This window comes from Heterodontus francisci, chromosome 1, assembly GCF_036365525.1.
Source record: "Heterodontus francisci isolate sHetFra1 chromosome 1, sHetFra1.hap1, whole genome shotgun sequence".
Classification (NCBI taxonomy): Eukaryota; Metazoa; Chordata; class Chondrichthyes; order Heterodontiformes; family Heterodontidae; genus Heterodontus; species Heterodontus francisci.
In genome coordinates this window covers 96,480,660-96,506,843 of record NC_090371.1, presented here as the reverse complement: position 1 = coordinate 96,506,843, position 26,184 = coordinate 96,480,660, and the positions used below count along the sequence as shown (strand labels likewise).

Genomic DNA, 26,184 nt, shown 5'->3' with positions numbered 1-26,184 from the left:
AAGGTGGTGGTGAGCTGCCTTCTTGAACCACTGCAGTCCATGTGAGGTATGACCCATCGACAGTGAAGGAAAGGCGATATAGTTCCAAGTCAGGATGGCGTGTGACTTGGACGGGAACTTGCAGGTGGTGATGTTCCCATGCATCTGCTGCTCTTGTCCTTCGAAGTGGTAGAGGTCGCGGGTTTGGAAGGTGCTGTCTAAGGAGTTTTGGTGCGTTGCTGCAGTGCATCTTGTAGATGGTACAGACTACTGCCACTGTGCGTCGGTGGTGGAGGGAGTGAATGTTTGTGGATGGTGTGCCAGTCAAGCGGGCTGCTTTGTCCTGGATGGTGTGTCAAACTTTTGAGTGTTGTTGGAGCTGCACCCATCCAGGCAAGTGGAGGGTATTCCATCACACTCCTGATTTGTGCCTTGTAGATGATGGACAGGCTTTGGGAAGTCAGGTGAGTTACTCGCTGCAGGCTTCCTAGCCTCTGACCTGCTCATGTAGCCACGGTATTTATATGGCTACTCCAGTTCATTTTCTGGTCAATGGTAGCCCCTAGGATGTTGAAAGTGGGGGATTCAGCGATGGTAATGCCATTGAATGTCAAGGGGAGATGGTTAGATTCTCTCTTGTTGGAGATGGTCATTGCCTGGCACTTGTGTGGCGCAAATGTTACTTGTCCATTGGGACAGGCTTCACTTGAACCAAGCTGGGACAAGTGTCTTGGCAAATTGAATAACTAGAGCTGTAGAAAGGGCTTTAAACTAAAGTTTTTTGGGGAAGGGCTCAGGTGAGGGTAAATACAGAAAGTTAAAAAATTGAACAAATCAAATTGGCAAAGGTAGCCTTGAGGGTGAGTTCATAGAAAGTATTCAGAGCAATTTTTTAGAACAATACATTGTGAAACCAACCAGGGAACTGGCTATTTTAGATTTGATAATGTGTAATGAGATGGGATTAATTATTGATTGCATAGCAAAGGATTTTCTAGGGAGGATTGATCATAACATGATAGAATTGCATATTCAGTTTGAGGTTGAGAAAATGGGTCTGAAACTAGTGTCTTAAACTTAAATGAAGGCAGTTACAAAGGTATGAAGATAGAATTGGCTAAAGTGGACTGGGAAATAGATTAAAAGACAAGATGGGAGATAAGCAATGGCAGACATTTAAGAAGATGTCACATAATTCTCAACAAAGATATTTTGCATTGACAAAGATAGACTCTACGAGAAGGATAAACCATCCCTGGCTAGTTAAGGAAGTGTAGGATGGTATCAAATTGAAGGAAAAGGCATACAATGTTGTGAAGATTAGTGGTAGGCCAGAAAATTAGAATTTTTTTTTAGAAAAACAGCTTTAAAAAGGGAGAAAATAGGTTATGAGTGTAAACTAGTAAGAAATGTAAAAATAGACAGTAAGGGCTGGGTTTTGTGCTGGAGGCAGGACTCTCAGCACCAGGCTGAAAAGGTGGGAGGAACCCCATCCCTGCCTTTTCATGCCTCCCCAGAGCGATCCTCCTGTCTTTTTAAATCAAAGTTTCAGGAGCCGGGATCCCTGTCCCTTTAAAGATTTTAAAGGGATAATGATCCTGCCTCCAAGAGCTGCCAGCCAATCAGAGGGCCAGCAGCTCGGCAGCACCACCAGGAGCAGTGGCCACTTCCGGTACTGCAGAGGCCTATGCTCCAGGCCCAGCACTGGGCTTTTTTTTTAGGGAGGGAAGTCCCGGGCGGTAAAGTTGTTCCCAGTGAGAGTCCTTTGTGAGCCACAAGTTGCTCATGAAGGAGGAACCGCCCCCCACCACCCCCCCCCCCCACCGCTCCACAAGCCCGCAGGGAGGGCACCTCATTTTACAAGTCATTCCCCCCGCGTGACGGAGTCCTCTGGAGGACACCTCATTTTACAAGGCATCCCCCCACGTGACGGAGTCCTCCCCTGCCGCAGCGGCAGCAAGAAGAGGCCCTTAATTGGCTGTTAATAGGCCACTTAAGGGTTTCAATTGGCCTCTGGGTGGGAAGGCCATCGTCGGCCTATCTCGCCCCTGGGATGATTGCTGGGCAATGGGAATGTGATAGGACTCTGCCCCGCTGCCCCCCCCCCCACCCACCACTGGTCACGATACTACATTGTCCCTCCCCGCCTCCAACCCCACCTCTGGGGGCCTCAAAAAATCCAGGCTAAGAATTTCCACAAGTACATAAAAAAGAAGAGTAATTCAGTAATTGACAAAGAGACGAACGTCGGTGGGGACCTGGGAACAATCATTATTACGGAAGAGGTAGTGTTGGGCAAGCTAATGGAGCTAAGGATTGATAAGTCTCCTGGACCTGATGGAATGCATCCCAGGGTACTAAAAGAGATGGCGGGAGAAATAGCAGGTGCACTGACGGTAATTTTCCAAAATTTGCTGGACTCTGGGGTAGTCCCAGTTGATTGGAAAACAGCAGATGTGACGCCACTGTTTAAAAAGGGAGGCAGACAAAAGATGGGGAATTATAGACCGATTAGCTTAACCTCTGTAGTGGGGAAGATGCTTGAGTATATTATCAAGGAAGAAATAGCAGGGCATCTCGATAGAAATTGTCCCGTTGGGCAGACGCAGCATGGATTCATGAAGGGCAGGTCATGCTTGACAAATCTTTTGGAATTCTATGATGACATTACGAGCAAGGTGGACAATGGGGACCCAGTGGATGTGGTGTACCTAGATTTCCAAAAGGCCTTCGACAAGGTGCCGCACAAGAGGCTGCTGCATAAGATAAGGATGCATGGTGTCAGGGGTAAAGTATTAGCATGGATAGAGGATTGGTTGACTAACAGGAAGCAGAGAGTGGGGATAAATGAGTGCTATTCTGGTTGGCAATCAGTCACTAGTGGTGTGCCTCAGGGATCGGTGTTGGGACCGCAATTATTTACAATTTATATAGATGATTTGGAGTTGGGGACCACGTGTAGGGTGTCAAAGTTTGCAGATGACACTAAGATGAGTGGCAGAATAAAGTGTGCAGATGACTGTGAAACTTTGCAGAGGAACATAGATACATTGAGTGAGTGGGCAAAGGTCTGGCAGATGGAATACAATGTTAATAAATGTGAAGTCATTCATTTCGGTAGGAGTAACAGGAAAAAGGATTATTACTTGAATGGTAAAAAATTGCAGCATGCTGCTATGCAGAGGGACCTAGGTGTCCTTGTGCATGAATCGCAGAAGGTTGGTCTGCAGGTACAGCAAGTAATTAGGAAGGCAAATGGAATTTTGTCCTTCATTGCTAAAGGGATTGAGTTTAAAAGCAGAGAGGTTATGTTGCAGCTGTATAAGGTACTGGTGAGGCCGCACTGTGTGCAGTTTTGGTCTCCTTACTTGAGAAAGGATATACTGGCACTGGAGAGGGTGCAGAGGAGGTTCACTAGGTTGATTCCGGAGTTGAGGGGGTTGGCTTATGAGGAGAGACTGAGTAGATTGGGATTATATTCATTGGAGTTCAGAAGAATGAGGGGGGATCTTATAGAAACATATAAAATCATGAAGGGAATAGATAAGATACAAGTAGAGAGGATGTTTCCACTGGCAGGTGAAGCTAGGACAGAGGGCATCGCCTCAAGATTCGAGGGAGCAGATTTAGGACTGAATTAAGAAGGAACTTCTTCACCCAGAGGGTTGTTAATCTATGGAATTCCTTGCCCAGTGAAGTAGTTGACGCGTCTTCAGTAAACGTCTTTAAAGCTAAGGTAGATATCTTTTTGAACAATAAAGGAATTAAGGGATACGGTGGGAGCGCGGGTAAGTGGATCTGAGTCCACGAAAAGATCAGCCATGATCTTATTGAATGGTGGAGCAGGCTCGAGGGGCCGGACGGCCTACTCCTGCTTTTAGTTCTTATGATCTTATGAAGAGAGTAGCTAAAGTAAATATTGATCCCTTACAGGATAAAACTGGGGAATTAATAACGGGAAACAAGGAAATTGCCAGAGACATAGAACAAATATTTTGTATACGTTTTCACTGTAGAAGACACTATAAGCATCTCAATAATGGTAGGAAATCAGGAGCAACAGGAAGGGAGGAACTCAAAACAATTAATATCACTAGAGAAAATGTACTAAGCAAACTAATGGGACTAAAGTTGACAAGACCCCTGGACCTGATCGCCTGCATCCTAGGGTCTTAAAAGAAGTGGCTGAAGGGATAGTGGATGCATTGTTGTAATCTTCCAAAAATCCCTAGATTCTAGAAAGGTTCCAGCTGACTGGAAAACCGCAAATGTAATGCCCCTATTCAAGAAAGGAGGGAGACAGAAAGCACAAAACTTAGGCCAGTTAGCCTAACATCTGTCATTGGCAAAATGCTGAACAGTTAGAAAAATCATGATACAATCAAGCAGAGTCAACATGGCTTAGAAACATAGAAAATAGGAGCAGGAGTAGGCCATTCGGCCCTTCGATCCTGCTCTGCCATTCATTATGATCGCTTTATGAAAGGGAAGTTGTGTTTGACAAATTTATTGGAGTTCTTTGAGGTAATAAGCAGGGTGTATAAAGCGGAACTAGTAGATGTAGTCTATTTGGATTTCCAAAAGGCATTCGATACGGTTCCACATAAAATGTTAGTACACAAGATAAGAGCTCATGGTGTTGGTAGTAATATATTAGCATGGATTGAGAATTCGCTAATCAACAGAAAACAGATGGCTGAATTTTACCAGCTCATCGCCGATGTCTGGGCGCATGCGTGGGATTTGCTTTGCGGAGCCACCGCGATAATAAATGCCGTGGCTCATTTAAATGGCTGGGGCGGAATGCCCCCCGATGACGTGGGAGGGGGTGGGTGTCTGTATTTTACAGTGAGAGGCATTATAAATTTAAAGTAAAAAATTTAATAATAATAGGGGTGCCTCTTTCCCACTCACCCCCCCCCCCATGACTAAGCAATTTGTTACTTGCCCTCGCCCCCTCAAAAAAAACTTACCTTGCAATCCCGACCTTCCCCCACAAAGTTATGAACTATGAGCTTTACCCCTTCCCATCACCCCCTCTACCAATCAAAATGGTTTCATCCTGCTCTCTCTCCTCCTGCCCTGAAAACGTACCTCCTCCCCCCTCCCCACCAGTGTTCTGCCTCGGATCTCCAGACAGAGATCCAAAGACGCAGGAGTCCCAACAACTGACCGGAAGAGGGCAGCTGGATGGCCAACGGGAGCGGGAAGGTCATTAATTCATTAATTTACATCATTTAAATATTTAAATCTTGCTCCTGTCACTGAGCGTTAGGGGGGCTGCCATGAGGCCTCGCCACCGCCGATAATATGGGAAGGGGTTAGGGCATTGAGGACCATGGCATGCATCTCCAGGAGGCATTTTCTGGGCCCCTGCCTCCCCCCCGCGACCACCCCCAACTTCTGGGGGCTGGTAAAATTTGCCCCAGAGAGTCGGGTTAAATGGGTCATTTTCAAGTTGGCAAATTGTTACTAGTTGGGTGCTGGGGCCTCAACTATTTACAATCTATATTAATGATTTAGATGAAGGGATCGAGTGTATTATAGCCAAATTGGCTGACATAACAAAGATAGGTTGGAAAGAAAGATATGAGGAGGACACACAGACAGGAGCCTATCCCCTTTAAAAATAATTGCAGATCAGGAACATATCTGGGTCCAAACCCTGCACTTGCTGGTATTGTGACCACTGGCGCGATCTTATGGGAGTAGCCTCCTAATTGGCTGCCTCCATGACTGCTGTCCAATTAAGGATAAATATTTATATTTGGCAATGATTAACAGATCATGTGCTTGAAATTGATTACAATTGCACAAACACAATGCAGGCATCTGAAATCCATCTTTGCCATTTTTAGCAGAATTGTTAGCTGTTTAAAATAAATAACTTAACACCTCCACTAAAATAATGGAGAAGAATTTTGCAACACCGTATTAAATATTCATATGTTAGCTTCACATGGCATAATTTCAAAGCTAATGGGTATATGAGGCAAAACCTGGATGTGGACCACAGTGATATTGCCTGAAGGTTATAAAAAGTAACCAAACCTTGAGATGTGGTACAACTCCAAGATTTCAGTTAAAAGGCAGAATTCTCCCGACTCTCTATTTGAATGCTCATTTGAATGAAGTTGTATTGATTTCAGGTTGAACTACAAACTATAAGAAGAACCCATCAAGAGTGCAGACATCTTCTTTTCTTCTCCTTCTTCTTTGGCCTCCATGTCTTGAGAGACAATGGGTAAGCGCCTGGAGGTGGTCAGTGGTTTGTGAAGCAGCGCCTGGAGTGGCTATAAAGGCCAATTTTAGAATGACAGACTCTTCCACAGGTGCTGCAGGTAAAATTGGTTGTCGGGGCTGTTACACAGTTGGCTCTCCCCTTGCGCTTCTGTCTTTTTTCCTGCCAACTGCTAAGTCTCTTCGACTCGCCACACTTTAGCCCCGCCTTTATGCTTGCCCGCCAGCTCTGGCAATCGCTGGCAACTGACTCCCACGACTTGTGATCAATGTCACAGGACTTCATGTCGCGTTTGCAGACGTCTTTAAAGCGGAGACATGGACGGCCGGTGGGTCTGGTACCAGTGCCGAGCTCGCTGTACAATGTGTCTTTGGGGATCCTGCCATCTTCCATGTGGCTCACATGGCCAAGCCATCTCGGGCGCCGCTGAACATAACATACTAACTTCAACATGTCGTACAAATATTTCAATATAATAATTCTGACTGTGCCCCTCTGTTCCCTTTAAGTAATCCAATACATTGAAAAAAAGAGAAAAGAAAAATAAAGTAGTCTGCCCTAAATGTTCTCAGCACCCTAGCACGGGTCCCCGAATTTCCCTGACTCTGGTAATTTAAATTTGATGTGACTCTTAGCTCAAATCTTTTTCTTGGTGTGGGATTGTGATTCATGCTGGAGGTGCAGTTTGATGATCACTGGCAGTCATCCAATATCTCATTCAAGGGATCATTTTTCATGTATGTTTCCAAGCAATGAGTTTCAGTGGGCTATTCAGAGGGTCTTCGCAGCAAATTCTAAACCTGATGTTCACATACATGCACTTTTCATCAGGGTCACTATATAGCCATCAGGAATGAGAACCATTGCTGATTTTCCATTTTGCCTGGGCACAATACAGAATCCCTTCCTTTAATGTCAACCAAACAGCAGTACTGATGACCTGTTGGGATCATGCTCTCTCCTGACTTAGAATGATGATATAGATATGGAAAAGGCAATTATGAGGGTTATTAATACAGTAGCACCTTAGTTATTTACACAATTATCCATCACACAATTAACTACCAGATCTTTTTTGCAGGGCAAAAGCTTGTGCAGATGGTTAAATTTAAATAATGTTTTTTTTTTGCTTCTTTATCCTTATCTTCATTCCAAACCTAGGGTACTGTGCCATAATGTAAGACCAAAATGACTGCCTATTCTGCATTTTCCACATGGGCAATTCCTTCCATTATTGGAGATGATAGTGCATCACTCTTATTGGCAAGACATGGAACAGAAAAAGTTTGCGCTTTAGCAAAGAGAAAATATCAATATTTTGGCAAAAGCTCATAGCTTCTTATAGTCAAAAAAAACAAAAACCATCTAACAGAAAGTGTGAGTAACTAAAGCCATCTAATGGTAAGTGCTCTATTCAGAGATTTTTTTTACATTTCAGGCAGCCAAATTATTGTATTGACATAGTCACCTATTGACCTATTCAACATTGTTGAAACAAACAAACTACAATTCACATTCGAGTGAAGGAATACAGCTCTTTTTGAAGTAAGTAAACTGTATTTTGTTCCCTTAGATTACCTCCACCATTACGCTTTCAATTATAACTCCAATTTGTTTCTTGATCCAGGACAGATACTTTTCTGTTAGCTGAGTATAAATGCCAGGTTGGTTGGAAACTCTGCAACTCTCCACAAATGTAGAAATGCTAATGAATACCTTTTGATTTAATTTGTCTTGCACAGTAATGAGCCACTTGCGTCAAAAGAAAAGGAGACTAGAATATTAAACTGAATGTACAAAGCTTATTTAATAACAAAAATATTAAATTATTAACTTGCTGCTGTATAATATTGCTTATTGAATTACTCAGAATGAATCATGGCAGTTCACATTTGTTGTGGTTTCTCCAAGAGATTGTGCTGCATGCGAGAGCAATAACCTGCATTTATATAGCACCTTTAATGTAAAGAAACATCCAAATAAGATGTCTCATAACTAGATGTTAGGAAAGCAGGCACTGAGCCAGGAAGGGAAGGATTAGGAGGGGTAACTGTAAGCCTGGCTGAAAAGTTGTTTTTTGAGGAGGTTATAAAAGGTGCAGAGATCCGGAGAGGTTTATGAAAGGAGGTCCAGCAAATAGGATTGAGGTAGATGAATGACCTACTGCCAATGGTATGGCAAAGGAAAGGGGGAATGTACAAAGAACCAGAGACAAAGGACTGAAGCATTCAGGAGGAATATAGGGCTGGAGGTGATTGCAGAGTTAGAGTGAGACAAGGCCATAGAGGTGTTTATTGATGAGGAAAATGAGTTTTAATTTCGTGCATTGGGAAATCGGGAGCCAATGGAGACATAGGGCTGAATTTAATGAGCCCTCTGGCATAGGGGTTCGTGGCAGGAGGGCCCGGAAAATTCTTCCAGGAGAGGCCCGCCATGACCCACGGCACCAGGAAGGCCCCATAGTTTATTAATATGCAAATTAGATTAACATGAAAGAATAATTACCTACCTGGAACGATGGCCATCCCACACCAATATTCCGGCCGCTGGCTGGAACTCTCATGCCTTCGGTACTCTGGGTTCTGAGACATGACATTGATGGGGAGGGGAGGAGTGAAAATTCCAGGGCAGGAGGGGGGTGGGGAGTGGGGAGAACTATTGTAATTGGTTGTGGAGATGAAGGGAAGGAGTTGAGGGTCGAAGGTTCTGAAGTTAGGGGGCAAAGTTCAGGAAATTAAATGGTGTTTTTTTGAGGGGATACGTCACTTTAACACGTGGGGACTCAGTGGCGGGGGGGAAGGTGGTGTGGGAGAGGGGAATCTATGTTGAAATAAAAGTGTTCGGCAGGTTCTGGTGAAGCGGCACCTTTAATTATTGAAATGAGATTGAAGGGCTTGAAGCCCTTGAAAAATAGCACCGACCCCTGCATGGTGGCACCGGACGCCATTGCTGGGCCAGAGCGGCCGCTCCCTCTACGTCATCGGGGGCGGACGTTCACCCCCTCCACTTAAATGAGCCCCCGCGTGAAATATCATGAGGGCTCAGCGACAGGCGATTCGTGCGGGCGGATTGCCAACTTCAAAACGCAATTTGCAGCGCGCTCATAAAATTCAGCCCATGGTGTACCTAAACCTCTGAAAGGATCTTATTCAAACTCGAATGGCTGGATTTTGTGTTGGAATTGAGGCTCCCAGCGCCAGGCTGAAAAGGCAGGGGAAAGCCCACCTCTGCCTTTTCATACCATGCACCACGCACCCACCCCCCGCCGCCACCCCAGAGTGACCCTCTGGTCTTGAAATCAAAGTTTCAGGAGCCAGGATCTCCGTCCCTTTAAAGACGGGATCCCGCCTCCAAGAGCTGCCAGCCAATCAAAGGCCAGCAGCTCAGCAGTATCGGCAATGCCACAGATGTTAATACCTTCACATCCTTCCTAAATATTGCCGTTCCTTCACCGTTGCTGTGGCTGTACATACACCACATGGATTGTGCCGGTTCAAGAAGATGGCTCACCTTCTCAGGGGCAATTAAGAATGGGCAATAAATGCTGGCCTTTCTAGTGATACTCATATTCCATGATGCCTTGGAGACTGTGGTTGTTTTCCCTCATTTGCTATTCAGGAAAACCCTTGTCACATTACTGAACATGACCTCTATCGACGATTAACAGCATTCTACATCAAATGCAGGAACAGCAAAAGCATTTTTTAAAAATTTAAAAGCCAAGCATAAAGACCTCTGTTGATGATACCAACTCTGGAATCAGTAACCTCTGATTTCGCAGTTTAGAGGAAGTTTGAGTGCAGACATCTCTGAAGTCTATTTGCATGAAATTTATATTGCTGCACCCTCTTCAAGCGCAGTTACATGTAAATGCTCTATTGAAGTTTTTGGACGGTGCTTTTCAGGAAGAACACGGAAATCCATTTTTCCTCCACAATATACTATTTGGAAGCTAATTCATTTCACTCTGCATGACATCAAATGATTGAAGGCACTGGATATAGCAAAGGCTATGCGTCCTGACAATATTCTGGCAATAGTACTGAAGACCTGTGCTCCAGAATTTGCCGTGCCCCTAGCCAAGCTGTTCCAGTACAAATACAACACTGGCATCTACCGGCAATGTGGAAAATTGCTCAGGTATATTCTGTACACAAAAAGCAGGACAAGTCCAACCCGGCTAATTACCACCCCATCAGTCTACTCTCGATCATCAGTAAAGTGATGGAAGCTGTTGTCAACAGTGCTATCAAGCGGCACTCACTTTGCAATAACCTGCTCAGTGATGCTCAATTTGGGTTCCGCCAGGGCCATTCAGCTCCTGACCCCATTACAGCCTTAGTTCAAACGTGGACAAAAGAACTGAACTCAAGAGCTGTGGTGAGAGTGTCTGCCCTTGACATCAAGGCAGTATTTGATGGAGTATGGCATCAAGAAGCCTTGGCAAAACTGGAGTCAATGGGAAGCAGGGGAAAACTCTCCGCTGGTTGGAATCATACCGAGCACAAAGGAAGAAAATTTCCAGAATCTCTCGAATTTTGAAAAATTAATACCAACGCATCTACTACCTCATTAGCCACCTCTTTTAAGACCCTAGGAGGAAGTCCATCAGGACCCGGGCACTCGTCAGCCCGCAACTCCATCAGTTTGTCAGTACCGCTTCCCTGATGATTGTAATTTCACCAAGTTCCTCTCTTCCTTCCACCTCCTGATTTACAGCTATTGCTGGAATGTTTTTTGTATCCTCTATAGTGAAGACAGAAGCAAAATATTTGTTCACTTCATCTGCCATTTCCTTATTATTTACTATTAACTCCCCATTCTCACTCTCTAGAGGACCAACACTCACTTTACTTACTCTTTTCCTTTTTAAAGACCTGTAGAAACTCTTGCTATCTGTTTTTACATTTCTCGCTAGTTTCCTCTCATACTCTAATTTCTTTCTCCTGATTAACCTTTCAGTCATTCTCTGCCATTCTTTATATTCTAACCAATCATCTGACCTGCCACTCATCTTTGCGCAATGATATGCCTTGTCCTTTAGTTTGATGCTTTCCTTAACTTCAAATGGTGGGTCCTTTCCTTAGAATTTTTCTTTATAGTAGGAAGATACTTATTCTGGGATTTTCTAAAATATCCCCTTAAATGTCTGCCACTGCTTCTCTATTGATTTATCTCCTAGCCTAGTAACCCAGTTCACTTCAGCTAGCTCAACTTTCATGCCCACTTAGTTGCCCTTATTTAAGTTTAAAATACTAATCTTAGACCCATTCTTCTCACTTTCAAACTGGATGTAAAATACAATCATATTGTGGTCACTGCTAGCTAGAGGTGCCTTTACTCTGAGGTTATTAATTAATCCTGTCACATTACACAATGCCAAGTCTAACAGAACCTGCTCTCTGGTTGGTTCTAGAATGTGCTGCTCTAAGAAACTATCTGAAATGCATTCTTTGAACTCTTCATTGAGGCTACTGTTGCCAATCTGATTTTTCAAGTTTATATGTCGATTAAAATGATTATTTCCATCCCTTTATCACAAGCACCCAATATTTCTTCTTGTATACTTAGTCCTACATTGTTGTTATTATTAGGGGACCAGTAGACCACTCCCACGAGTGACTTCTTTCCCCTACTATTACTCATCTCCACCCAAACCGATTCTACATCCTGATCTCCTGAACCAAGGTCATCTCTAACTATTGCACCAAAGCCATCCTTGGTTAACAGTGCTACCCTTCCACCTTTACCGAGCTTTCTATTCTTCTTGAATGTCATATACATCTCAATATTCAGGACACAATCCTTGTCATCCTGCAGCCATGACTCTGTTATGGCTATCAGATCATATTTATTTCAATGTGTGCTGCCAGTTCATCTCCTTTGTTATGAATGCTATGTACATTCAGATACAGAGCCTTTAGTTTCTTTTTCTTTTTGTTATCTTTGTAATATCTAGTCTTGACCAGAGATCTAATCTCTCTATCCCTTCCTGCCATTCTCTGACCTTAATTTCCCATATTACTATTCAGTTCTCCTGCCTTGACTCTACCCCTTGAATTGCCACATCTACCCAAGCTTGAACTCTCACTTACCCCCCCCCCCCCCCCCCCCCCACTCCAGCCCCTTGTTTAGATGGTTATCCTATGATGAAAGGATGTGTAAATTGGGCCTCTGCTCTCTGGAGTTTAGAAAAAGAGTGATGATCTCATTGAAACATACAAGATTCTGAAGGGGATTGACAGGGCAGATACAGAGAGGTTGTTTCCGCCTGCTTGGGAATCTAGAATGGGGGGGGGGGGGGTGGTGGGGTGCACAGTCTCAGGGTAAGGAGCTAATTATTTAGTACTAAGATGAGGAGAAACATCTTCACTCAGAGAGTTGTGAATCTTTGGAATTCGCTACCCCAGAGGGTTCTGGAGTCCCATCATTGAGTATATTTAAGGCTGAGATAGACAGATATTTGGTCTCTCAGTGAATCATGAGATATGGGGAGATGGCTGGAAAGTGGAATGAGGCTGAAGATCAGCCATGATCATATTGAATGGCAAGCAGGCACAAGGGGCTGTATGGTCTACTCCTGCTCCAATTTCTTTTGTACTTAGAAGAAAAAGCTTCAAATGATTAAAAATATCAGTCAGGAAAGCAAAATAAGTTAGAAAGATAGAGTTACAACTGCTCAAAAATAGAGGGGAGTGATATCCTCTGTTTGCAAACATGTAACCCATGAATGCATCCATTAAAAAAAAATTAATTTTGTTATACATGGCACACAGAGAAAACTTTACCTTGTAAAAAAGTAGAGGATGGATGGGAGAACTTAATAGGAAGCAAAGGGTAGTAGTCGCCGGATGTTTTTGCGAATGGTTTCCAGTGGCGTTCCACAGGGCTCAGTGCTGTTTGTGGTATATATTAATAATTTGAACTTAAATGTGGGAGGCATGATTGGGAAATTTGCTGATGACACAAAAATTGGCCATGTAGTTGATAGAGAAGAGGATAGCCATGGACTCCAGAAAGGTAGCAATAGTTTGGTTGAGTGGGTGGAAAAGTGGCAAATGGAATTCAATCCAGAGAAGTAAGAGGTAATGCATTTGGGGAGGGCAAACAAAGTGAGGCAATAGGCAATAAACAGGAGGATCTTGAGAGGGGTAGAAGAAGTGAGAGACCTTGGAGTGCATGTCCACAGGTCCCTGAAGGTGGCTGGACAGGTAGATAGAGTGGTGAAGAAGGCATATGGAATGCTTTCCTTTATTGGCTGAGGTGTAGAATATAACAGCAGGGATGTAATGCTGGAACTGTATAAAACGCTGTTTAGGCCACAGCTGGAGTCTAGTGTACAGTTCGTCACCACATTACAGGATGGGCATAATTGCTCTGGAGAGAGTACAGAGGAGATTTACAAAAATGTTGCCAGGGCTTGTAAGTTGCAGCTATGAGGAAAAATTGGATAGGCTAGAGTTGTTTTCCTTGGAACAGAGGAGGCTGAGGGGTGACTTAATTAAGGTTTACAAAATTATGAGGTGCCTAAATAGAGTAGACAGGAAGGACCTGTTTCCACTGGTGGAGAGGTCAGTTACCAGGAGGCATTAATTTAAGGTGATTGGTAGAAGGATTAGAGGGGACATGAGGAAAAACTTTTTTACCAGGAGGGTGGTGGGTGTCTGGAATTCACTGCCAGGAATGGTGGTGAAGGCAGAAACCCTCAATTCTTTTAAAATGTAGCTGGACATGCACCTGAAGTGCTGTAACCTGCAGGGCTATGGACCAGGTGCTGGAAGGTGGGATTAGATTGAGCGGCTAGATTTTTCAGCCGTCGGAGGCACGATGGGCTGAATGGCCTCCTTCTGTGCTGTAGTTTTTCTCTGGTTCTAACAAAAAAGTTTGTCAGAAAAGATATTTGTAGTTTACCATTTCTTGATGATAGTAGTTAGCATACCTGACTCTTGACTTTTACATTTTTCGATACCCACCTTTGGAACATATGAATAGGAGTAGGCTATTCAGTCCCTCGAGCTTGTTCTGCCATTTAATTAGATATTGGCTCATCTATACCTCATGTTCATTTACCCACATTAGCTCCATATTCCTTGTTAACCATACCTAACAAAAATCTATCAATCTAATGCTTGAAAGTTTCAATTGATCCAACATCCAAAGCCTTCTGGAGGATTTCTACTAATCTTTGTGTGAAGAAGTGCTTCCTGATTTCACTCCTGAATGGCCTAGCTATAATTTTAAGATTATGCTTCCTTGTTCAGGGAATAATTTCTTTACATCTACCCTATCAAACCCATTTATCATTATAAACACAGATTACCTTGTCTAAACTCAACGGAATACAACACAGGTTTATGCAACCAGTCCTCATAACTTAATCCTTTATATCCAGGTATCATTTTGATGAATTTTTGCTGTATCCACAAACAAAGCCAATATATCTTTCCTGAGGTGTGGTGCCAGGAACTGAATATAGTATTGAAGATGAGGTGTGGGCCTTTCTAGACCTCATGTTAGTTGATATTGTCAACGGTTCTCTCTCTTCAGGTGTTGTCCCCCTCTCCTTTAGATTTGCCGCCATTACCCTTTCCTCAAAAAAGCAACCCCTGGCCCCACCACCCTCTCCAAAGTCCTTGAACATGCTGTCACCTTTCGATTCCAGGCCAGTCTTTCCTGGGGCTCCATGTTTGAATCTCTTCAATCAGATTTCTGCCCCTGCCTCATATTGAAACGGCTCTTATCAAAGTCAAAAATGGTATCCTATGTGACTGTGATAATGGTACATTATCCCTCTTCGTCCTTCTCGACCTGTCTACAGATTTTTACATGATTGGCCACAGCATCTTCCTCCAACACCTCTCTACCATCGTCCAGCTGGATGGGACTGCACTTCCTTTGTTTCATTCTTATCTATCCAGTCATAGTAAAACATCCTAAGGTGCTTCTTAGGATCGTTATCAAACACAATTTGACACAAAGTAACAAAGACATGTATAAGGGTTTTAGCAGCAGATGAACTGAAGCAGCAGTAGATATTGGCAAAGCATGTTGTTTTGTGGCCTATGAATGTTGCACATTTTAAAGAAAATTGTCAGGTTCTTTCCAACCAATTGCTTAATTGGAGTTGTAATTTGCAAGTACTGTTTCCTTTGCCACAATATTTTTTGCACAAGGAGCTGGTCAACCTATACATGTTGCACAAGTGTCAGTTTCCAAGACACAGTAGATATGCATGTAAACCACAGTCTTTCACACCTATGAAAGCTACTTTACACACATTTGTATTGAATTTCAACTGTCATTTTGTAGACCACAGACACAAATCCTGTCATCTAATGTTGGCCTGAACTTAATGATATTACAATTCTGAATTTTACTTAACGTAATGAAAATAACTACTCTACTGTCTGACTTTGCCAAACATAACTGAAGGAGAGCAGTATTTTAAGGGAAAGTACTCTCAAAATGTTGTAAACAAAATAGTTTAAAATTCTTCTGTCTTTATGGAGAACTGCTCAGTCCATCACAAAGCCTGTTGGAGATGTTCCATGTACAGTGCCACAAACCGAAGACAGTAGGGTTGATTTTGTCTGACACTAACAGGATGGTAATAGCCTCAAAACCTGGGGTTGAATTTTTACAGCTCGCCAACGAGTTTCACAAATGGCAGGGTGTACGCACGAGATGCGCGCCGCTGAGCCGCCATGATAGCTCATTTACATGGAGGGGCGGAATGCCCGCACCTGTTAATGTAGAGGGGGCGGGCGCTCGTTCCCCGGCAATGGCATCCAGCGCCACGGCGCAGGCACTGGCGCCATTTTTAAAGGGCACAGTTTTGAGGCATTTAAATTTTTAAGGGCAAAGTTTTTCAAAAATTAAAATTTTATTCAGAGTTCCAATCTCCTCTGCCACCTCCCCACGACTAATCAATTTATTAATTGCCCTCTCCCCCCTAAAAAAAACTTTCCTTCCAATCCTGAACTTTTCCCTCTCTGAACTTTAGGAGCTTTGACTTTCAACCCCTTCCCACCATCCCCTCAACCAATAGAAAGAGGCTGCCCCCCTCCCCAACTCCCGCCCTGAAAACTTCACTCATCCCCCCTCCCCACCGGTGTTCCACCTCGGATCTCCGAATGGAGATCCGAAGGCATGGGAGGTCCGGCAACTGGCCGGAATATTGGCGTGGGATGGCTGCCGCGACTAGGTAAGTAATTATGCATTTATTAAAATTTATTTAAATACTTAAATTAAGTTGCCGTCGCCGAGTGGCGGGGTTGGGGGGAGGGGGGACCCTGCTCCAAGGCCCTGCCACTGGTTAAATGGGGCGGTGCCTTCCCAGCATCGGAGCGTGAGGGGCCTCTCCCGGAAGTATCTTCTGGGCCCCACCACCAGGACCCCTGACATAGGGGGGGCTGGTAAAATCCAGCCCTTAGTCTTGTCACCCTGTTAACACTGGTGATGGGGCTGGCACCATTTTAGAAAAAGGAAAAGTGCCCACCTGTTATAGGTGATAGGCCCCTTTTAATATGTAAATCAGAGACTTATAGTAGATTGCCATTTTAGGTAGAAACAAGGCGGAGCCTGCGCAGTGCAAGGAGATGGAAGACAGAAAATGCAAGAGATACAGCAAAGGTAAGTCTTGAATTATGATCTTGGCCCTAGAGGAGCAAGAATGCACTAATGCTGCTCAGGGGCCCAACTATCTGTGATTGCAACACCCCCCACTCCCCACAATGCACATTCCTGCTGGCAGCTACAGTCAATTTACGTGTGCTGAATCTGGATAGCTGCATCAGGATGACAGTTTGGGGCCCTTTCTTTATGAATAAAAATAAGGCCTCAGCCTAAAAATCATGGAGGCCACTTTGCTGCCAGAATGGGTACATGCTCTGCCAGTTGGCCGCCCAAAATTCATAATCTATCCCAGTTAAATATTTACACTGGGTCCATCAGTTTGCATTGTAAGAAAAAATTGGCCTGCTTCCCTACAACAGTGCCTACACTTTGAAAAGTATTTCATTGGCTGTAAAGTGCTTTGGGACATTCTGAGGTTGTGAAATACGCTATATAATTGCAAGGTTTTCTTTCCCAAACCTGAATGCAGCAGGATCAATTTTAATTGTTCCTACCAACCAGGAAATGGCAGCCCATCATACACCCTTCCTGATTTTCCTTTCCATTTAATCGGTTGGGGAGTAAGACAGGTGGCCGACCTGCTGCTGCCTGTTTCAGTTTTAGTTTCGTTTTAGCTACAGATACAGCACTGAAACAGGCCCTTCAGCGCACCGAGTCTGTGCCGACCATCAACCACCCATTTATACTAATCCCACATTCCTACCACATCCCCACCTGTCCCTATATTTCCCTTCCACCTACCTACACTAGGGGCAATTTATAATGGCCAATTTACCCATCAACCTGCAAGTCTTTTGGCTTGTGGGAGGAAACCGGAGCACCCGGAGAAAACCCACGCAGACACAGGGCGGCACAGTGGTGCAGTGGTTAGCACCGCAGCCTCACAGCTCCAGCAACCTGGGTTCAATTCTGGGTACTGCCTGTGTGGAGTTTGCAAGTTCTCCCTGTGTCTGCGTGGGTTTCCTCCGGGTGCTCCGGTTTCCTCCCAAAAGACTTGCAGGTTAGTAGGTAAATTGGCCATTATAAATTGCCCCTAGTATAGGTAGGTGGTAGGGGAAAATAGGGACAGGTGGGGATGTGGTAGGAATATAGGATTAGTGTACAATTAGTATAAATGGGTGGTAGATGGTCAGCACAGACTCGGTGGGCCGAAGGGCCTGTTTCAGTGCTGTATCTCAAAAAAAAGGGAGAACTTGCAAACTCCGCACAGGCAGTACCCAGAATTGAACCCAGGTCGCTGGAGCTGCGAGGCTGCGGTGCTAACCACTGTGCCACTGTGCCGCCCTGTTTCCTTCCCTCGGAAACAATTAAAATCAATGCTGGAGTTGCTGTTAGTCCAGTATTTAGTCCCAGGTACTGGAACTGTGCGCTGCATTGGAGCTTCAACAGCCTGTGCCAGTCACTGGTTGAAAGTGAATTTTTGCCTGATTTTTCTTCATATTTATTGACTAGTAACAGCCTTCACACTATTAAATTCTTTGTGAAAGTAGTTATCATAGTGTTTGTCAACTCTTTCTGTTGCTCTTCCCTCCCTTTTTTGCTTCGGTCATCTGCCCTACCTACTCCTGGTCCTAATTCATATGTTTGTATGTTTATCTGTAGTGATAGGGCATGCACTGATTTTCGGGCACACCAGTCCGTTTTGGTTCCAGTGGAGGTGGGCAGCACAAAAGTTTCGTGCTGCCACCCCTCATTTCCATGATTATAGCATAGGGCCAGATTTCTGCCATGCTGCTGGCTGCCTCTGCACTCAGCAGGGGGCCGAGCAGTATTCACTCATCTCATGTCATACAGCCAGCCTTCTAGTCTTAAAGGGAAGCTGCACTAAATTACAGAAGGCTGCAGCTGAATGCTATTGCTGCAATTCTGAACAGGAAAATGGAACACCAGGGCAGATAGAGAGCTCCATGGAACACCAGGGCAGACAGGGAGCTCCAATGTCAGGCCTTAAGTGGTAGAGGCGGACATGAGGAGGAATACTCGGGAAGGGGGGTAGGGGCAGGAGGCCCTCAAAGACAACAGTCTGAAGATGTTGGGAGGAGGTGACCTGGGAGGTCAATTCGCAGCATCTTGACTTCAGGACTGGGCAGCAGTGCCACAAGAAGGCCACGTGGGTGGTCAAGGTCAGTGAGTGTATCTTCACATGACATCTATCCACCACATCACCATCTTTTCATACTGCTGAATGCACCACACTCCATCATTCACCCAGTGGCACTCCCTGGTACCAAGGACTCACATCTAACATCCAGAAACTCCACCTCACCCTCACACACCTGTTAATGCTGCCAGCCTCATGCTTGCCTCTTGCAGCCTCCACATACCTCCAGCTTTTCAGCAAGATAGGCACATCACCCAAACACACTGCAACATAATCATTGACATTCTGCCCTCTCTCTTGCAAGATAAGGTGGCACATAATAGATAACAGCAGAGCACAACCGACGGGGCACAAAGACACCTGCATCTCCTAAACCCTATGGAGAAGATGGCTGTCCACATTATGGATTGGTCTATGACTGAGCCCATGACATCTAGTGTTGCTGATGTCATGCAGACCACCACCTGCCAAGAATGAGGCATATTAATTTTGTCATATGAACATTGATTTTAAACTGTTTCTGGAGTGAAGAAATGATTGGTTTGAAGATCACCAGACACTGGACTGGAAGGACGTTTGCATACTAAGAGACGTTGCTTGTGGCGACAAATGGATTTTGATCACCAGACATTGAAAGTGTAAGAAAGTGCATTCCAGGGACTACTGAGATAATATAATCCACAAACCTCACAGGAGAGACTGTTCCAAATAAGAAGCTAGTCACATGACTAACCTGCTGGGAAACCTGGGGTTTTTTGAATTGTGCCACACAGAAAGGAACAGAAAGCAGTGTGTAACTGAAACTGGAACAAGTAAGCCTGTCTCCTAGCTGTCTCTCTCTCGCTTTCTCCCAAGTCACCGGACCCATGGAAGACACAGTGGCGCAGTGGTTTGCACTGCAGCCTCACAGCTCCAGCGACCTGGGTTCAATTCTGGGTGCTGCCTGTGTGGAGTTTGCAAGTTCTCCCTGTGTCTGCGTGGGTTTTCTCTGGGTGCTCCGGTTTCCTCCCACATGCCAAAGACTTGCAGGTTGATAGGTTAATTGACCATTATAAATTTCCCCAAGTATAGGTAGGTGGTAGGGAAATATAGGGACAGGTGGGGATGTGGTAGGGATATGGGATTAGTGTAGGATTAGTGTGGGTGGGTGGTTGATGGTCGGCACAGACTCGGTGGGCCGAAGGGCCTGTTTCAGTGCTGTATCTGTAAACTGTAAACACATAAACCTCAAGAGAGAAAAGACTCCGACATCGAAACAAGTTGAAGCGTGAACTGGGCCCCAACAAACAGCAGGACTTACCAGCAACCAAAGACTCCAAATTGAAGTCAAAGGACAGTAAATAACTAACAGATATTGCCTCAAACATTTCCCCTTTATTCTTTTCTACTTTTTCTGTCTCTATCTGCATGTGTGTTTATTGCGTATGCATGGTCACGTCGCATATTCGTAGTCGTTAACCGGATTAGTGTTTAAGATTAATAAACTTCCACCTTTCTTGTTTAAATCTAAGAAATCCTGTCTGATTTCTTTGCCTTATAATTGGAGCAGTGAATAAGGATTCACTGAGGGGAAGCTAAAAACACAGTTATTCTAAAATTAAACCCTGTTACGGTTAAAACAAGCAAAGGCTGAGAGGGAACCCCTAGACCCCTTCTCACCTTGTCGTTGTTCCTGTCTTATGCCCCTTCTCAATTCCCAGCTCACCCTCATCCTGCTATTTGGTGTGATGAGCAAGCTGCATTTGGTATAACCATGGACCTCTTCTTCCCACCCCAAACCCCTTCTCTCACATCAACTTTCCCCTTTCTGATTTCCTGCTTTCAGATACCCAGGAACTACTGCCTGCCCAGTCACAGCAGCCCCAAGAGGATGAGAGAAAGCAACAGCTTAGCATTGATGAAGAGGTCCCAATACTTGATCTGACACTTGCAGCCACAAGCTCAGATACAGGTACTGCACATACCTTTAAAGGTTAGAGTCGAGTTGTGATCAGCATGTGGTGCATAACAGGGCATGACTGGTCTGGAACCAGGCCAGGGTGAAAGAATGGTTCATGTTCCAGTTGTCATGAAAACCCTACATGCCAAATGGGAAATATAAATTTCATCGTTTAGAACCTTGCCTGAGACTTTTACTGGAAATTCTTACAAATAACTTTTTTTTTGAAGTAACTGGCAGCCTCGATGGCCACTGCAATTTACATTTGAAACACCAAAGGATTAGACAAGAGACAACACGATTGGCTCAACCTAGCCAGAATAATGGATGCTCTCTGATTAAATTACCTGAAATGACCTTATCAACATGGTCATCAGGGACCATTGACGCCCATTGACTTTGAAAGAGCCAACCCCCACCAAGTGTGACTAGACAGCTTGAATCTCAGAAGATTCCAGAAGGACCTCATTCAACCCATAAAGAGGTTTTGGTAATGTCATGCTTGTGCAGCTCTGGAAAGACTGTAAGCTTTGTCAGACAGAAAGGAGGGAGGAGTAACTGAAGAGCCATCCACGGAGCAGCTCTCTCTCTCACTCTCTCCAGTAAAGACCCAGAGAAGACTTGGCTGCAACTGCTAAAGCCTCAAGCCTACAGACCACCACAGCCAACAACAAGGAGCAAGACTCAAAACACCCCCTCCTCTTCTGCCTTCTGGAGCCCTGAGAAGAAAGTCCGCAACCATGCATGTGGCCCAGCGAGGACTTCAGGGCTACAATTTCAACTGAGGACTCTGGGACTGATAAGCTATATTTAAATTACATTTATTCCGGACTCTACTCCAACCACAAAAGCTATTTTCCCTCTGTAATCTATTTGTGTGTGTGTGTGCCTCTCATGTGAATGTGTGCATGAATGCGTAGCGCATTTCAGTAATTTTAACTAGTTTAGAGTGTTTAGAATAATAAACTTACATCTTTCTTGCTTAAACTCAAGAAAACCTGTCTGATTGTTTCTTTAGCCATTATATTAAAGGAACAGGAGTAACCGCTCACTGAGGTGGTAAGTTCAATCACTGTGTGAAAAGGATAAACCCTGTTGTGATCAATCCAGAGAAAGGGCGAAAGGGAGAGCCTGAGGCCCCTTCCTCAGTTGGCTGTAACACAGCTCACTGGAGGATGAGGTTATAAACGAACTCCGACGCAAGGGAACCCAGATGAGGACCTCAATGGGACAGCATACAGGAGAACACTGATGAAGATGTATACCAAGATGCTGTGTGCATTGGCTGGCCTACTAGACAGCCTCCTGTCACTGTCAAAGAGCATGGAGGAGTCCGTTTCCAACTTGGCAGATGGCATTGCACAGAGCTTGCCCTGTCCACAAGCTCTGCTCCATCTTCCTGTGCAGCTCCAGAGACATTGCTACTACTGTCCCATGCCAGTTGTAAACTTTGCATGGGCAGGTCACCTGTTCCTCTGCCATCCCTGTGAGCATCCAACAAATAATACAGGAACTCACTACAACATCTCCAAAAACACTCAGTGTACTTTCAGATACTTTGCAATAACAGAAGTTAAAAATCACCTTATCTGCAAGTTGGGTTCCTGGCTCTATAAATAAGGCTAGTGATGGGCCTTTCTTGCAGCTGAATGTGTGATCATTGTTAAGTGACGTGCGAATCATTGAATGGACCTGTGTGGCCCAAATTTGGAAAATGGACATCAGTAGGAGGGCTGTGTAACTTCATGGTATCACCACTTCAGTTCTTTCTGGAGCACACAATGGCCGCTCGAGTGCCCGGCTGAAGATGGTGCACCGTGGAGGCCGTGCCGGAAGCGACTGGTGGTGCAGCGTGTACCCTTAGCTGAGCGATCAACTTCCTTACCGCCATCTCCAGCAGCACTACGGATCCAAATTTCTCTCCGCGTCTTATCTTACTCTTTCAGATGCAGCTATAACCTATTGAGCACTTTTCTGATATCATATCAGATTTTGAGTATCTGTACTTGTTTTTCTTATGAGTTTCTGATATCAGCTGACCTGTCCTGAAGAAATGCTGAGCAGAGATCAAACATTTTCCCTTAGGAAAAGAGAGAAAAATCAGACAGGAAAAAAGTGTTTGGCATAGAAGAGCAAACCAAGATTTTTGGAGGTAACTTTAATTCTGGAGGAGAAGTGGGAGTTCTGTTTGACAGTGCAGAAGATAGTGAGGGTGGCAATGGATGGAAGTGGGCTAAAGGGGAGCCATTAAAAGAGACTGGAGTGAATAAAGAAGCTGAAGAATTGAAAGAAAGAAGATTTTCATTGCTCCATCAAAAGGTGTGGATAAGACAAAAACCAACATTTCCCACTCAGCGAGGTGAGTGGAAAATCTGAGCAGAAGTATGTAAGGGCTGCAACCAATCAGCCAGCTCTTTCCTGGAAACATAGAAAATAGGAGCAGGAGTAGGCCATTCGGCCCTTCGAGCCTGCTCCGCCATTCATTATGATCATGACTGATCATCCAACTCAGTAACCTGTTCTCACTTTCGCCCCATATCCTTTGATCCCTTTAGACCCAAGAGCTATATCTAACTCCCTCTTGAAAACATACAATGTTTTGGCCTCAACTGCTTTCTATGGTAGTGAATTCCACAGACTCACCACTCTCTGGGTGAAGAAATTTCTCCTCATCTCAGTCCTGAAAGGTTTACCCTGTATCCTTAGACTATGACCTGTGGTTCTGGACTCCCCCACCATCGGGAACATCCTTCCTGCATCTACCCTGTCAAGTCCTGTTGGAATTTTATAGGTTTCTATGAGATCCCCCCTGACTCTTCTGAACTCCAGCGAATATAATCCTAACTGACTCAATCTCTCCTCATACGTCAATCCCGCCATCCCAGGAGTCAGTCTGGTAAATCTTCGTTGCACTCCCTCTATAGCAAGAATATCTTTCCTCAGATAAGGAGACCAAAACTGCACACAACATTCCACGTGTGGCCTCACCAAGGCCCTGCATAATTGCAGCAAGACATCCCTGCTCCTGTACTCGAATCCTCTCGCTGTAAAGGCCAACATACCATTTGCCTTAAAAACAAGAAATGCTGGAACCACTCAGCAGGTCTGGCAGTGGTTCCAGCATTTCTTGTTTTTATTTCAGATTTCCAGCATCCGCGGTATTTTGCTTTTATTATACCATTTGCCTTTTTTACCGCCTGTTGCACCTGCATGCTTACCTTCAGCGACTGGTGTACGAGAACACCCAGGTCTCGTTGCATATTCCACTCTCTCAGTTTATAGCCGTTCAGATAATAATCTGCCTTCCTGTTTTTGCTACCAAAGTGAATAACCTCACATTTATCCACATTATACTGCATCTGCCATGCATTAGCCCACTCACTCAACTTGTCCAAATCACCCTGAAGCCTCTCTGCATCCTCCTCACAACTCACCCTCCCACCCAGTTTTGTGTCACCTGCAAATTTGGAGATATTACATTTAGTTCCCTAATCTAAATCATTAATATATATTGTGAATAGCTGGGGTCCTAGCACCAATCCCTGCGGTACCCCACTAGTCATTGCCTGCCATTTGGAAAAAGACCCGTTTATTCCTACTCTTTGTTTCCTGTCTGCCAACTAATTTTCTATCCATCACAATACACTACCCCCAATCCCATGTGATTTAATTTTACACGCTAATTTCTTATGTGGGACTTTGTCGAAAGCCTTCTGAAAGTCCAAATAAACCACATCCACTGGCTCCCCCTCATCAACTCTACTAGTTACATCCTCGAAGAATTCTTGTAGATTTGTCAAGCATGATTTCCCTTTCGTAAATCCATGCTGGCTCTGTCCAATTCTACCACTGTTCTCTAAGTATTCTGCTATAAAATCTTTGATAATGGACTCTAGAATTTTTCCCACTACCAACATCAGGCTCACTGGTCTATAATTCCCTGCTTTCACTCTACCTTCCTTTTTAAATGGTGGGGTTACATTAGCTAGCCTCCAATCTGTAGGAACTGTTCCAGAGTCTATCGAATCTTGGAAGATGACCACCAATGCATCCACTATTTCTAGGACTGTTTCCTTAAGTACTCTGGGATGCATACCATCAGGCCCTGGGGATTTATCGGCCTTCAATCCCATCAATTTCCCCAACACCATTTCTCTACTAATACTGATTTCCTTCAGTTCCTCTCTCTCACTAAACCCTGTGTTCCCCAACATTTCTGGTATGATATTTGTGTCCTCCTTTGTGAAGACAGAACCAAAGTATGCATTTAATTGGCCAGCCATTTCTTTGTTCTCCATAATAAATTCCCCTGTTTCTGACTGTAAGGGACCTACATTTGTCTTCACCAATCTTTTTCTCTTCACATACCTATAGAAACTTTTACAGTCAGTTTTTGTGTTCCCCGCAAGCTTGCTCTCATACTCTATTTTCCCCTTCTTAATCAATCCCTTGGTCCTCCTTTGCTGAATTCTAAACTGCTCCCAATCCTCAGGTCTGTTGTTTTTTCTGACAGATTTATATACCTCTTCCTTGGATCTAATGCTATCCTTAATTTCCCTTGTAAGCCATGGTTTGGCCACCTTCCCTGTTTTACTTTTGTGCCAGACAGGGATAAACAATTGTTGCAGTTCATCCATGCACTCTTTAAATGTTTGCCATTGCCTATCCACCGTTATCCCTTTAAGTAAAGTTTCCCAATCCATCATAGCCAACTCGCGTCTCATACGTTCGTAGTTTCCTTTACTAAAGGAATCAACTACGTCTCTCTTCATCTTGATGAAGAATTCTCTCATATTATGGTCGTTCATCCCCAAGGGGTCTAGCACCACTAGATTGTCAATTATTCCTCTCTCATTACACAATACCCAGTCTAGGATGGCCTGTTCTCTTGTTGGTTCCTCAACGTATTGGTCCAGAAAACCATCCCGTATACACTGCAAGAATTCCTCCTCTACGGTATTGTGACTAAATTGATTTGCCCAATCTATATGCAGATCAAAGTCACCCATAATTACAGATGTTCCTTTATTGCATGTATCTCTAATTTCCTGTTTAATGCCATTCCCAACATCACTATACAGTTTGCACAGCTGTAGATGTTTGGTATATTTTCCTACCTCATTTTGAACATTGTGATGTTTGCCTGGGGCCCTGATCCCACTACTGTTGTGAAAGCTCTGACCCATCGCCAGGCCTGATTCCCCCCACGCACACTGCATCTGTAGTGGTCCTGGCCCAATCCCTCATGGTCCCACTGTCATTGCAATAAACCTGGCCATGTCCATAGTC

The 26,184-nt window shown here is 44.4% G+C and overlaps 1 protein-coding gene across 1 annotated transcript in view; it reads right to left on the bottom strand.

The window, feature by feature from the left end:
* Positions 1–26,184, bottom strand: part of LOC137371009 (granzyme K-like) — a 110,298-nt gene that overhangs the window by 13,909 nt on the left and 70,205 nt on the right. The gene's annotated exons all lie outside the window — the stretch shown is intronic.